This window comes from Passer montanus, unplaced genomic scaffold, assembly GCF_014805655.1.
Source record: "Passer montanus isolate IOZ18808 unplaced genomic scaffold, ASM1480565v1 scaffold2, whole genome shotgun sequence".
Lineage (NCBI taxonomy): Eukaryota > Metazoa > Chordata > Aves > Passeriformes > Passeridae > Passer > Passer montanus.
Window position 1 is genome coordinate 11125568 of NW_024366591.1, and position 12604 is coordinate 11138171.

Genomic DNA, 12604 nt, shown 5'->3' on the forward strand with positions numbered 1-12604 from the left:
CATTTAAAACTAATAAAAATAGATTAGAAAATTGGGGGGGGGCGGGGGGGGTGGTGTTGAGAGGGGAGGAAAAAAAGAGTGCGAACAACCCATCTCAGACTGACGGAAGGCTTTCCCACATAACCTCGTCACCGAGTCCTTGCTACGTCGCAGGTTGTTGGCAAGGACGAGGGACGGCTTTGGCAACCCTTTGCTTTTAACTCCGTGCACCCCGGGGCGGGGGCTGCGGCCAGATCCCCCTCTCTCGTCCCCGCCCGCCCGCTCGCCGCAATGTCCCATCGGCTCCGAGTGGCCGCGGGCCCCCCGCCCACCCACGGGCCGGCGCTGAAGGGGCGGTGCCGCTGCCCGGGCACAGGTGCGGCGGTGTCGGCGGTGTCGGCGTCGCGGGCGGGTGCGGAGCGCCCTCCTCCCGGCGGGGGATGTTCCGGCCGCCGGGGGCGCGCCGCCCGTGGGAAGCGCGCTCCTAACGCCACCTGGGCGTCGCAGGGAGCGCTCGGCTCGGAGCGGGCTGCGTGGGGTCTCCGGGAACCGGGCAGGTAGGAAGGAGGAGAAATGCCGGTTCGGGCGGGAGCTTTTGAGTGTTTGTCCTCCCTGGCGTGCGCGGTGCCAGCGGCGGGGAGCGGCGTGCGGCGCAGCCCGGCCGGCAGCGCAGCAGGGCTCGCCGCGGGGAAAGTTGTGCGGACCGTCCCCGCTTCGGAGCGGCTGAGGAAACGCAGAACCCTCCGTCCAGCCGGGGCGGGGGGCTGAGGCTGTGGCAGCGGTGGTGGCCGCCGGAGGGCTCCGCGTACCGCGGCAGGGCTGCTCCGCTCCCGGGGGCGCTCGGAGGAGCGGCCGCTCCCGGGGGCTGCTGCGCCCCTCCAGCGGCGCCGCCCGCCGTGCGCCCCTGGCTCGCTGGGGCTGGGGATCGCGGTCCTGCCTTGTGTGCGCTGTCCTGCCTTGTGGCGGCTCGCCCCGGAGCCCGGAGCAGGGCTCGACGTGCCGCCGGGTGTCGGGCTGGTCCCGCAGGGGCAGCGAGGAGTGCGCGGCCTCCCCGGGCAGGTGGTTGGCAGTGCCCGCGGCTGTGCGGTGTCCGCTCCGCTCCGGATCAAGCGCGGCTCCTCGGGACCGCGGGCTGGAGTTTGGGAAGCATCGCTGGGTAGGGTGTGCGCTGCCTGCGCGCACACAGGAGTGTCTGAAACAGAGCCCAAGTGTTTACTCAAAACCAGAACTAGCCGTATTCCCTTCGCTGTGCAAGTCTCGGGGCAGAGAAACCCAAGCGGACTCGTGTGCAGGGCTGAGGATCGGCTCATGTGGGTTTTCATACTGATTAACTGCCTTCTGGTTGCCTGGGATTACTTTGGAAAAACGCAAATCCCAGCTAATATCTGTGCTGACCATATATAGAAGTAGTCACAGACAGAAGTACTATAACTTCAATATTGCTGACACAGGTCGAGAAACTTTAAAAACAGCAAGAGAAAGCTGGGATTTCTCCTGAGGATGTTTTTGTCCAAGAGAGATATTTTCCAGTGTTTGCATCCTGCATTGACTGAATTATTTCTACCTTTTGTTTGTTTGTTTACCTGCCTATACACCTCACAGTTAGTGAATGATATATTGATTTTATTTTGTCTGCCTCTGTTTAATCTGGCAGTGTTTGGTTTGCTTACTTGTATTGGACCAGGACTGCAGTAGGGAATGCTGCTTTTTCTAGAATGGAAGCCTGGTTTGGTGGCTTTCAGAAACGTGCCTCAGCTTGGAAACATGCACGTTGCTGATACAGTAGCAATTTTCCACGACATGGAAGAAGTATTGTAGGATTTTCTGATGTTGCGTGTTTTGTATTCTTTTTTTTTTAAAAAAGAAATACATTGGGTTGTTTGTTTTTTTTAATAGCTCTGCAATTACCAGAAGCTTTTATGTGTACATTATTGTCCTGTGGAGCAATATGAAGACCAGTGCTGAATCTCATTCAGAGTAAAGTGTTTTTATTTCAGTATCGTGTGCATGTTAACTCCAGCAACAGGGAACAAGAATCTGTTGACTTGAGCTGAAACACTGAAAACAATTCTCTTGGACTGTTTTGGATGTAGCAGTTTTGCTGGATTTTAGTAACAAAGAGATGAAATGCTCCAGGGATAATCCAGTATGAAATTCATCTGACTTACTGGCAGCCATATGAAAACATGTTGCAAGTTCTCTTGTTCTACCAGATACACTATGCCATCTAAACCAGAAATTCAGTTTTGTACGTTTTCACGTTTATTGAAAAAAAAATTTTAAAAACCCCTAATCTAATTTGTTACAGAAACTGTCGTGAGGTGTGAATTCCTCTCATTTTCAAGTAGATGAATAGTAACTTTCTGGAGGGAGCTGACTGCATATGTTATATCATACATCTGTATATTGTCAAGTACAGTGCATTTTTCTTTCTGTTAGTGGATAAAAAAAATCTTACTCATAGCAATATAGTCTGCATCCAACAGCTTATTAATGTATTTTTAGAGCAGCAGTCTCAGAGGTAGGTTTTCACAGTGAAAACCAACCATGACCGTATGAAACATCATAAACACAGTGCTCAATGGTGCCTTAAATTACAGTTCTAAGTATCAGTGTTAAGGAGTAAAGTGTGTTGGTTAATTTGTAAGCTGGTCTAAAAAATTGTCACACTTACTACGCTTTTCATTCTAAACCTGTAGTAGCTGCTCTAAAACGATACAAACCCCCTTTCTTGAATTAGTATTTGGATTTTAGTCTTAATGCCATGAATGTTTTCAGGGTCAAATCCTGAAATGTTAAAGAAAATCTTGTGATGACTAATGTGGAAATTTCTTCCACATGAATACTACAGCGTTATGGTTCTTATGTTCATATCTTCTATTCTCCCTCAGTCTTCATTGTAGCAGACAGCCTAATTGTGTACTTTGTGCCAGCAATTACTGTGCTTACGCAGTGCTATGTGACTCAAAAAGGAAGGGGTGCAAAAGGTGCTTGACACTAGGAAAATGTCTGAAGTGATCTGGATGACCTTAATTAATATTGTTCATTATCCTATTACGTCTTGTTTGCCATTAAGAGGAGATGGTGTTCTGAGGAGGAGGTGAAGTATCTGTGCAATATCTGAAGGCAATGAAAGCTCCGCTCAGTGCGTGTAAACCCATGGCTGCTTAGTTTAGTACAAAATATGATTGAAGGGTTTACTAACACTAATGGTATCTTTTGCTGTTATGGCAGATGCTCATTTAATGAAGATAATACTTAAAATTTATTAATCTTTAATTAAAATCATTAATCTTTAAAATAAGGAGCAGTATCTATAGGATTATGTGGGGGTTTAAAATGTATTAATCTTTAATTTAATTAAAATCATTAATCTTTAAAATAAGGAGCAGTATCTATAGGATTATGTGGGGGAGGATATGCAATGCCATCTCAGTATCCTTATTTGTATTTAAGTACCATAGTTTGTGAATAGGTGACAGATGTTTGAATGGACCTGTAAGCCTGGAATAAAAAGGAGCCTGGTAATACCAAAAGTTTTCTGTTTCAGAAATCCATTCAATAGTGTTGCTACTTTCTCTGTGACTTTGTTCTGCATCTTTTTTCTATTGAAGAATATCAGTTCTGCTGGGCTGCATGGTTTCTGTATGTGTGAAACTGTCAGAGATGCTGGGAGAGTGTCCATCACCTCTAAAGGAAAAATTGTGTCTCCTAGTCCACCCAACAGTGTTGCAGCATATACCAGGCTATGTTCCTGATGGTGTTGGGATGCAAAACATAAATAAATTTACTATAAGCCTGGTGTACCATGTTTAGATTAAGACTTCATGCTCAGGGGTTGTTTATGTCTTATTTTTAAGAGAGGATAAAAACAGGCTGCAATATTTTCTATTTCTTGTGCCTTGGTTGAGTGCCAGCAGAATGCAACCTTGTCCATGTATGCCTGGCTAGGAGATTCAGCGAGGGCAAAGACAGAATCTACTCTTGGGAAATAAAAAATGTTGAAATTACTGACTGTAAAATAGGTGACGATGAGTGATTAGCCCCCTTTCATTTTCTAAGTATGTAGTTAGATTCATGCTGGAGGCATCTGTTGGTGTAAAGGAGGGAAGGCTTAAGTGAGTTTCTTTATAAAATGTTTGCAAACTGAAGGCAAAGTCTTTTCTGTGGATGGAAAATCTTTGGAAAAACAAAAGGTGTCAGTTATATTACAAATGAGAAATAATTGGTTGCTGTAATGAGAGCTAGAGGTTGTTTCATACTTGTCTAAATTAATCCTGATGGAGATGGTTACAGAGAAATAATTAATAGTACAGCTTCAGTATGGATTATTGGAAAATGTTTTCCTGGGTATGATTTGATAATACAAATACTTGTCAATGCCATTACCCTCTCTTCTATGTTTTCTGTGCTTTCTCTGTTAAGATGGAGTAAACAAAACCTTTTTAATTTAAAACAATTTCCTGCAAGCAAATTCAAAGTTTTGTTCATTTAGCCCAGTGCAATACAGAATTTTAGCCACAGTATCTGAATTCTGTGCGCACCAGACATCTGATAAATTGTCTATTCTCTGTTGTGGGCATTAGGCCCAGTCTTGGTCTCCAGGAGGTTGTGGCTGCTCTACAAGTTTGTAGAGAGTTCTTGTGAGGGTAGGGAATGTGACTGGGGACTTCCAGGATTGTTGAGTTATGTTCAACAAGTTGATGGACTTGTGCTCTATAATGCTACATATTTCTATGTTTTTGCTTTTCCTCTCTGGATAAGAAGGCTGTGTGATGATGATGTGTAAGGTTAACCTCTCACCTTATTTGGATGATCATCTGTCCTTCTTCATTCCTGTGGGAAGAAGATTAATTATGGCTTACAAAGATTTGTAATAAAGTCAAAAGTTTGCCTTTTACAGATAAGTTCATAGACTGAGAAATTTGGAAGGAAGGGATTTAAAAATAGTGCATGTCCTTGTGTGTTCATCGCTTCTCTTAAAGAAAACAATCTAATCTTGGTGCCAGGGGTTGGCCAAGGGGCTTTGTACAATATTGTTTACCCACTGAGCTTTAGCTGTGTGTAACATTTTTTTCATTACTACCTTATTTGACAGCATTAGATGTACTGGAGCCAGATGCTGAGGACCTTTAAGGCTCCATGTGAAGTATGGAGGGACAGCTTAACAGGTGAAACGTATAAAGTCGTGACAACATACACTGTCCTGCAGGCTCATTATTCTTGTCTGTCCTTCTCATAAGCAGGAGAAGACCCTTCCAGCATCTAGGATTAATGGGTTTTAAGAAAGCCTCTCAATGTTCCTGCATGAAGGTATGAGGTATCAGCTGTAGCACCTAAAGGAAATAAACCTGACAGTTTTGAAGGGGAAAAATGCTATCTATCATCCACGAGGATTTATAAAAAGCCTCCATTATTTCATTATGAAATAAGGAAATTTGAGTTCAGTAATTATGTGGGATTCTAATAGCGGGAAATACATTATTAAGGCTGTCAAATCATACATTAAGAAAAATCTCACTAAATACATACTGAAGAAGCGAAGCATTCCATTTTCTTCTGCCTTGCACTACAGTCATGTAGAGCCACACTACATACTTTATAGGACTGAAATAACAAGCCAAGCCTTTAAAAAATCCAAAATCTTAAATACTGTGTGGAAGGTCCTGGGCTACCACAAAACCAAATAATTTGGTGAGATAATAGCAGTCCTGGTGTAGATAATGAATTACCCCTTTGGTTTCATATGACCTGGAAAACACTTCTCTGCTTCATGGCTGTTAATCAAGGATGAGCATAAGCAGGTCATTATCTTGAAGCAACGTACTTTCATTCATTAAAAATGCCAAAGAAAGGTCCCTGCCAAACACTGAAAGAACAGTGTCAAATCTGCAGAGAAAAGTATTCAATTTCGCTTCCTGATACTAATGCAGAGGAGCTTGTCCCACAGGGTTCTGTTATGACTGAAAGGAGACACATCCCTGTGGTCTTATGGGAATTCCCAAAACACAGCAGAGGCTGAGTCTGTCTCGAGGTATTAAGGCAGCAATATTCATGCTGCGTGTACTGAAGCATGAAATATCCATTATGCTTGCTTTTATAGCTGCAAGCTCTGTAATGGTCACCTATGCAAAATCTTACTGCCTTTTTTTTTTTCTTCTTCTTTTGGGGGCCAGAAGCCTTTTAGCACTTCCCAATGTTTCTCTAGTAAAAATTAATAGTGCTAATTGCCACGTCTTTTATCATTAATTTCTGAATCAACACAAAGTATTGCTATAGCAACAAATCCTTTTGAACTTCACCACAGACAATTAGTAGGAGAATTCAATCTCAATATGTAATAAGCACAATTGTAAGAACTATTCGAAGGATTAAGGAACTTTCTTTTTAAAAAGAAGGGGAGTAATGCAAATACTCAAAGCTGTCATGAAAGAACAGAACTTGAAATTTTTCAGCATTCTCTTCTTATTAATCATCTCCAGTTTCTGTACAAAGGTGCATAGTTGCTTTGAACAAAGTATATTACAGCACACTGTGTCTCCTCAGAGAAAAATGCATCACTCTGTGGAATACTCCAGAGATTTTTATCTCTGATAATAATGATTTGACATAAACTGCTGCATCTCTTCTCAAAGTATGGTTGTTCTTCAGCCCTGACAATGCACGTGCAGGAAAAACCTAAGCAGGTTTCAGGATTAGCTGGACAGGAAATAATCCAAATTTATGAAGTCAGAATTAGATGTTGCTTTATCTTTACTTTTTCACCAGTTGAAGCATCTTTTTCATCTGAGTGGATTGCTATTTGCATTTTACCTTGTCATCTCTCTTGGGAACAGGCACACAAGGGAGGTTACACATATATGCACACACAAAAATTAGGAGACATAAGGGGTGTAAAAGTGAGAAATACCCGAAGAACACTGTAAAAAAAAAAAAAGGGAAAGATCTAGCACTGCAAGTCTATGATTGATGTTATTACCTGTGATAGATTTTGAGGTAGTGAAAGCTTATAAATCTTTAGGGGGAGCTATGCTTCTAAGGATGGTGATTGCATTGGAAAAAGGTTGTGTGACAAGAAGGTATAAGCACAGGTGAAGGTTAAGAATGATAAAACCAGAAATTGAAGGAAATAAAGAGGGTAGTCAAAGGAGGGGAAGTACTTGTAAGAGGGAAGACTGAAGGGAGTATCCTGGGGGCCTGTGACTCTTGCATATATACAGGACAGAGAAAATAAGGGGGAACAGTAAAAGACCCAGAAAAAAATTGAACAGTGTGACCCTAGGTGGTGAGGGGAGAATGTTCCTATGGTAGACATCCTGGGAAGGACATGGTGATTTTCTGGGGAGTAAGGGTTGTTTTGTGGGTTCTTCTTTCACCTCATGAAATGGGTGGCTTCATAACGGTGCTTTGCTACCGAGGCTTCTTCTTCTTTGTATTACAAAGTATGTTTCTTTACTAGCAGTGCCCCCACCAACCAGCAGACCATCTGTGGTTACCCTGGCCAGACTGTTTGGTTTGCAGACAATAATTGGGAGGAAATAAATACTGAAAATGCAAGGGCATGCAAGGCCACACCTTTGCAACTTCCTCTTGTCGGAACACCTCTTCTTGGAGATCCCTTCAGAACCCTCTGCAACAGTGGCAAAGTTAGCATTTTCAAGCAAAGTTTTAAATGCAAGTTGTTCAAATTGTATCTCTTGGTTCTTCCTTTTACTAGCATGATGGTGTGGCTTTGTTAACTAGGAAAATTTAAAGAAACTCTGAAATAAAGGTTAAAAGAGCATTACAAAATACAGCAGTGAAGAAATTGTCTTCCCGGATTTTTGAAAGACAAATGATCCTTGGACTCTTTATGTATGTGAATATTGTTCTAAAATATCTCCCACAGAAAGCATCTAGTAGCTCAGGTAGCATCTGGGTAAAGTGAGTTTAGCAGTCTCTTAAGAAGAGATTAATAAAAAGGATTGGAGTCCTGTCTTGGGTTTGGAGCTGCTGAGGTAAATTCGAGAAAACTTATATCTAGTTTGAAGGCTTGCAGGGGAGACTTCTGGATTTCAAATGTCTTTGTATTATTTTTCTGATCATTGTTTTGTATGAAACTATCTTGTATTTTCTGTGGAAAGAGATGGAAGAAAGTCACTCAAAAAAAAGATTTTCTCTGGAAGAGGCAAGAAATTGATCTCTAGTGTCTGGATACCGTATTAAAAAAGTTAACAAAGAAGGACTTCAGAGCAAACACTGGTGAAGGGTCTACATTGAACCAAATATGTGGCAAAGAGAAACTTGTAGTCCTACAACTCAGGGGGTAAACGATTGTGCTGTAGAAAATAGTTGCTAAAAATACTGCAATAGAATGCCAAGGGAACTCCTATAAATAGAAAAGCAAAGAATAATTTGTAGCTCCCATTTCTGGAAACTGCAGTTCAATAGCTGCTGGCTGGTGATGATGTGTTAGGCACGTTGGTACTGGTTCTCCTTTTCCTTGGTGTCAATTTGCAGTGTGATACGGGGATGCATCAACAAGGCTGAAGGCAGTGTCTGGCTCTCCTGTTAATGGACAGTCATAGCTATGTGCCTTGGGTTGTCACGTTTTTCCTTTTCAGTCCCACATGCAGCTTTCACTGGAAAAACATAAAGCCTACTAAGACTTTCAAATAAAAATACGAGTGACTGTTAGTTTTCCTCCTGCTCCATATCTCCATTCAAAAAAAAATCCGTTGTTTTGTGAAAGCAAGTATATGGAAGGTGAAGATGAACTCTTTTTCAGAAGCAGCAGACGGTGTTTATACTGTTCACTACTGAGTCAGTAATTTTCTTTCTCACTCAGTTCAATGAAAGCTGTGTTTGTTTGCCAAAGGGAATGCTAAAGAGGCAAAAAAAAGGCAAGCAAGATTGAAAAAAGGTTTATTGGGTTAATGTGGCTGGATTTTGGTAGCAGGGGGGATGCAGGAGCGGGCTCTTTGTGAAGCTGCTAGAAATTTCTTACATGTCAGATGAAGCCAGTGTCAGACAGCTCAAAGGTAGTCCCACTGATAGCCAGGGCTGAGCCCATCAGTGGAGGTGGTAGCACCTCTGGGAGAACATATTCAAGAAGGGAAAATGTTACTGTGCAGCACAGCAGCTCTGCAGATCCAAGCTTGGTGAAGAAGGAGGGGGAGGCAGAGATTCTCCAGCAGCCAGCGGTGGAGCAGCTGCCCCCTGCAGCTCGTGGAGATCCATGATGGAGCAGATATCCACTGCAGCCCATGCAGGAGGCCTATGCCAGGGCAGGTGGGTGCTCAGAGGAGACTCTGACTGTGCAGCTTGTGCTGGAGCTGGCTTCTGTCGGGATCTGTGGGCCCATGCTGGAGCAGGTTTTCTGTCACGAAAGCCTGGGTCAGGTTTGCTTGTGCCCTTGCAGGGGACAGTTGGAGCAGGTGTGCAGTCTGTGGGACAGACTCAGCTTGCAGAAGTTGGTGAAAGACTGTCTTTTGTGAGAGGGTCCCCATGCTGGAGCAGGGTAAGTGTGAGGAGTTCTTCCCCCTGAGGAGGAGGGTGCATTAGAGGCAATGTGTGATGAACTGTGAATTTCCCCTAATCAAGGGAGAAAAGTGTTTTTAAGATTTGGGTTTAATCTTCATTGTCCTACTCCAGTGCTGACAGGGAAAATTTTACAACTTACTGCCAAAGTGGACATTCTTTTGCCCATTAGGTCAGTCAGTGAGTGATCTCTCCCTGCCCTTACCTTAACCCTTGAGTCTTTTGCTGTATTTTCTTTGCCCTGTTCAGTTTAGGACGGGAGAGATAGAGCAGCTTTGTTGGCACCTGTTGTCCAGCCAGGGTCAACAAAAGGTTTATAAATACAGCAGTAGACTGAAGCTTTAGAGGACACTGAAAGCTGCTGCTGCTGTTATCTGCCAAGATCAGCTCTTGAATTATGGTTATGGTAAAATCAAACTTCTAAATGCCTGAAATGGAAGAATGATGTTTATGTGACTCTTGTAGGCTAACAGCCTACAAGGAGAATAAAGAGAAAAAGCAAAAATGATCTCAAGTTAATGATCTCAAATAAAATAGGACATGGAAAACCTCATCTCTGCTAATTTCCTTCCCACAGTTTTGGTATATTTACACAATTTTAACTTGTTGTCATATTTTCAAGCTAAGAAAATGGAATTTCAAATATAAATATGATCAGGCATGTTGTTTCCAAGAAGAAAATATTGGAATTGAAACAATTTTAATGTACTGATTACTTTATAATGTTGCTAAATATCTAATGCCTAGCAAACTGCTAGTATTGGCATGCAGAGGTTTTATCCTTGTTACATCTCTTGGAAACTTTCCATGGTACAGTGAGTCATGCAGGTGATCAGTATCCTTTTTTGTGTCAGATATGATCAACATTTTTCACTTGATATGTTATTGCTTGGTGGATTGGTTTGTTTCTAGGAATAATACATCCCTTTTACAACAGCTGTGCAGTCTGCTTCTCTTAAATTTTGCTGTTGTACTGTTTCTATAGAAGGTAAGGAGAGCAAAGGTTCCTTTTAAAAAAACTCAACAAACAACTCCCACCAAAAAAACCCTCAAACAAAAAAACAAATATCGTCCTGAAATCTTGTTCTTTTGATTTACCAGATGGGAACATTTCCTGGGTATGGCTCACATAATGGGATGGATAATAATTTATTTGCATTTTATATTGATTTTTGTAAGAAGAACACTAGAATCCTGAGGACACTTGGGCTGCAGTCTTTGGTGGCTGTGTGACTTGTATGACTCTGATTCTGCTTTCTGGTTCTAGTTGGCATTGGGTGTTGCAATGACATTAAGGAGAGGGTTTCTGAATCTTAATGCTGGGCATACTGAAACCCTGGATTTCCAGACTGGTCCTTTGAATTACTAATTTTAATTTTTTAAATTTTTTTTTAAATTGATCATGTGTTTGGACCTGCAGTTGTGTTTCTTTTTAGCCTGGGCAGGTATTTTCCATTATATATTTATTTTTTATTACTGTAAAATTTAGTAGTTTGATTGCCTTTCACTTGGTTTTTCAATTGGCAATGCTTCTGCTCCTGACCTGAGAGTAAAAAAATTCAAGTCTTTGTGGACTCATTGGTAAGTGACTTGAATCTACAATGTTGTTATTAATTTAATTTTTTCATGGATTGTGAAAATTTTGCACCTAAGTCATGGCCAATTGCAGGTTAACAGTGTCAGTTTAGGAAATGTAAGATAATTACCATACTGGTTTTGACAGAAGTACTGAAAAGAAACATTTCTGTAAACCATTTGAGAATTCTAAAGATTAACATGATAGGTTGTGCTTGGGCCTGAATGTGTTTATTAGAAAACTCTCTTCCCTTTTACGTTCCTGTATCTCTCCTTCTCCCCTCTCCCAGTCTTTAATGCCAAGTGCCCTGGATTATTAATGATTAAGAGCAATGAATAAATGCAGAAAAAGTTCATGTTTGACTAGCTCATGCAGAAGGTTGAACTTAAGAGGTATAATATAAAGAGGAAGCACTATAGGAGCATTATTACATTTGGTAGTTGTATATAGGCACCATCTGACTGTTTCTATCTTACTTAAAAATGTGGGGTGCCAAACACTGTTAAGGTAAAGATTGGGTTTTCTTTCTGTTTTGATTTTAGACAAATTGAGGTTTCACTTTAGCCTGTATTTCACTATTTTTTGATTTTTTTTTTTTTAAAGCTCAGACAAGGGTGTTTGTTTTTTTTTGTTTGGTTTTTTTTTGTTTTTTTTTTTTGTTTGGGCTATTTTCTGCTCAGTTTTACTTGTGTGTTCCTTATAATTGTTTCTGAGTTTTCCATTTTTTTTTCTATCAAAGTTATTACTCTCTCTTAGTTAAATTGGAACAGAAATGTGAATGTTAGAAGTGTGTGGCCAGTTGGTCTTATTTCAGCTAATGATGTGCTTGGAGTGTACGTGTGCAAAATATACTTCAAGGCCTGTCCTAATCAACTTAAGAAAAATAAATTGAAATAAATATCCCCAAACTATTTGCAGCTGTTAAATTAATATAATTTAAATGAGATTAAAGCTGTATGTGTAGCTATTTTCATATGAAGATAAGCTTAAGCAATATTCTTCCACTCATCCTAGTTCAGAGTAACAACCAGACCAGAACCTTTCATTTCAGGATTATAACTTCCCCTTTGAATTTCTGTTCTTGTCTTTTTTTTTCCCCTTCTTTTCATTAGCTGTATGTAATTTTTCAAAATATTCTTGTTTATATGTTATTTGCAAGTTTGTTTCTGATGCAGTGATCCATGTGTATATATATATATATTAAGACTAGTGAGACTCATGGAACTGGAGTAAACATTATAAATAGGTAATTATGCACAAAAATTGTAAGAATAAAGAATAGAGGTTTTTATTCATAAAACCTTGGGTGGGAAGTTTTGATTTTGTGTGTGCTTGTTAATAGATGTCAAATGTGGAAAAAAATCATGAACCATTGGACAAACTTGAGTGAAATGTCACACATGAAATAGAATTGAGGTTCTGTGACAGGAATCCCTGTTGTGTTATTGTATTGTGCATGTGAAGGTATGAAAGTAATATTCTGAATCAGCCTGTAAGAGTGAGAGATCCTTGATACAGTATAGCTGTACT

At 41.1% G+C, this 12604-nt stretch overlaps 1 protein-coding gene across 1 annotated transcript in view; it reads left to right on the forward strand.

Annotated features, from left to right (window-relative positions):
* Nucleotides 1–301: 301 nt before the first annotated feature.
* Nucleotides 302–12604, forward strand: part of CHRM3 (cholinergic receptor muscarinic 3) — a 271574-nt gene continuing 259271 nt past the window's right edge. Inside the window, exon 1 of the mRNA XM_039707667.1 lies at nucleotides 302–536. The gene's annotated coding sequence lies outside the window, so the exon portion shown is untranslated. The remainder of the gene's footprint in view (nucleotides 537–12604) is intronic.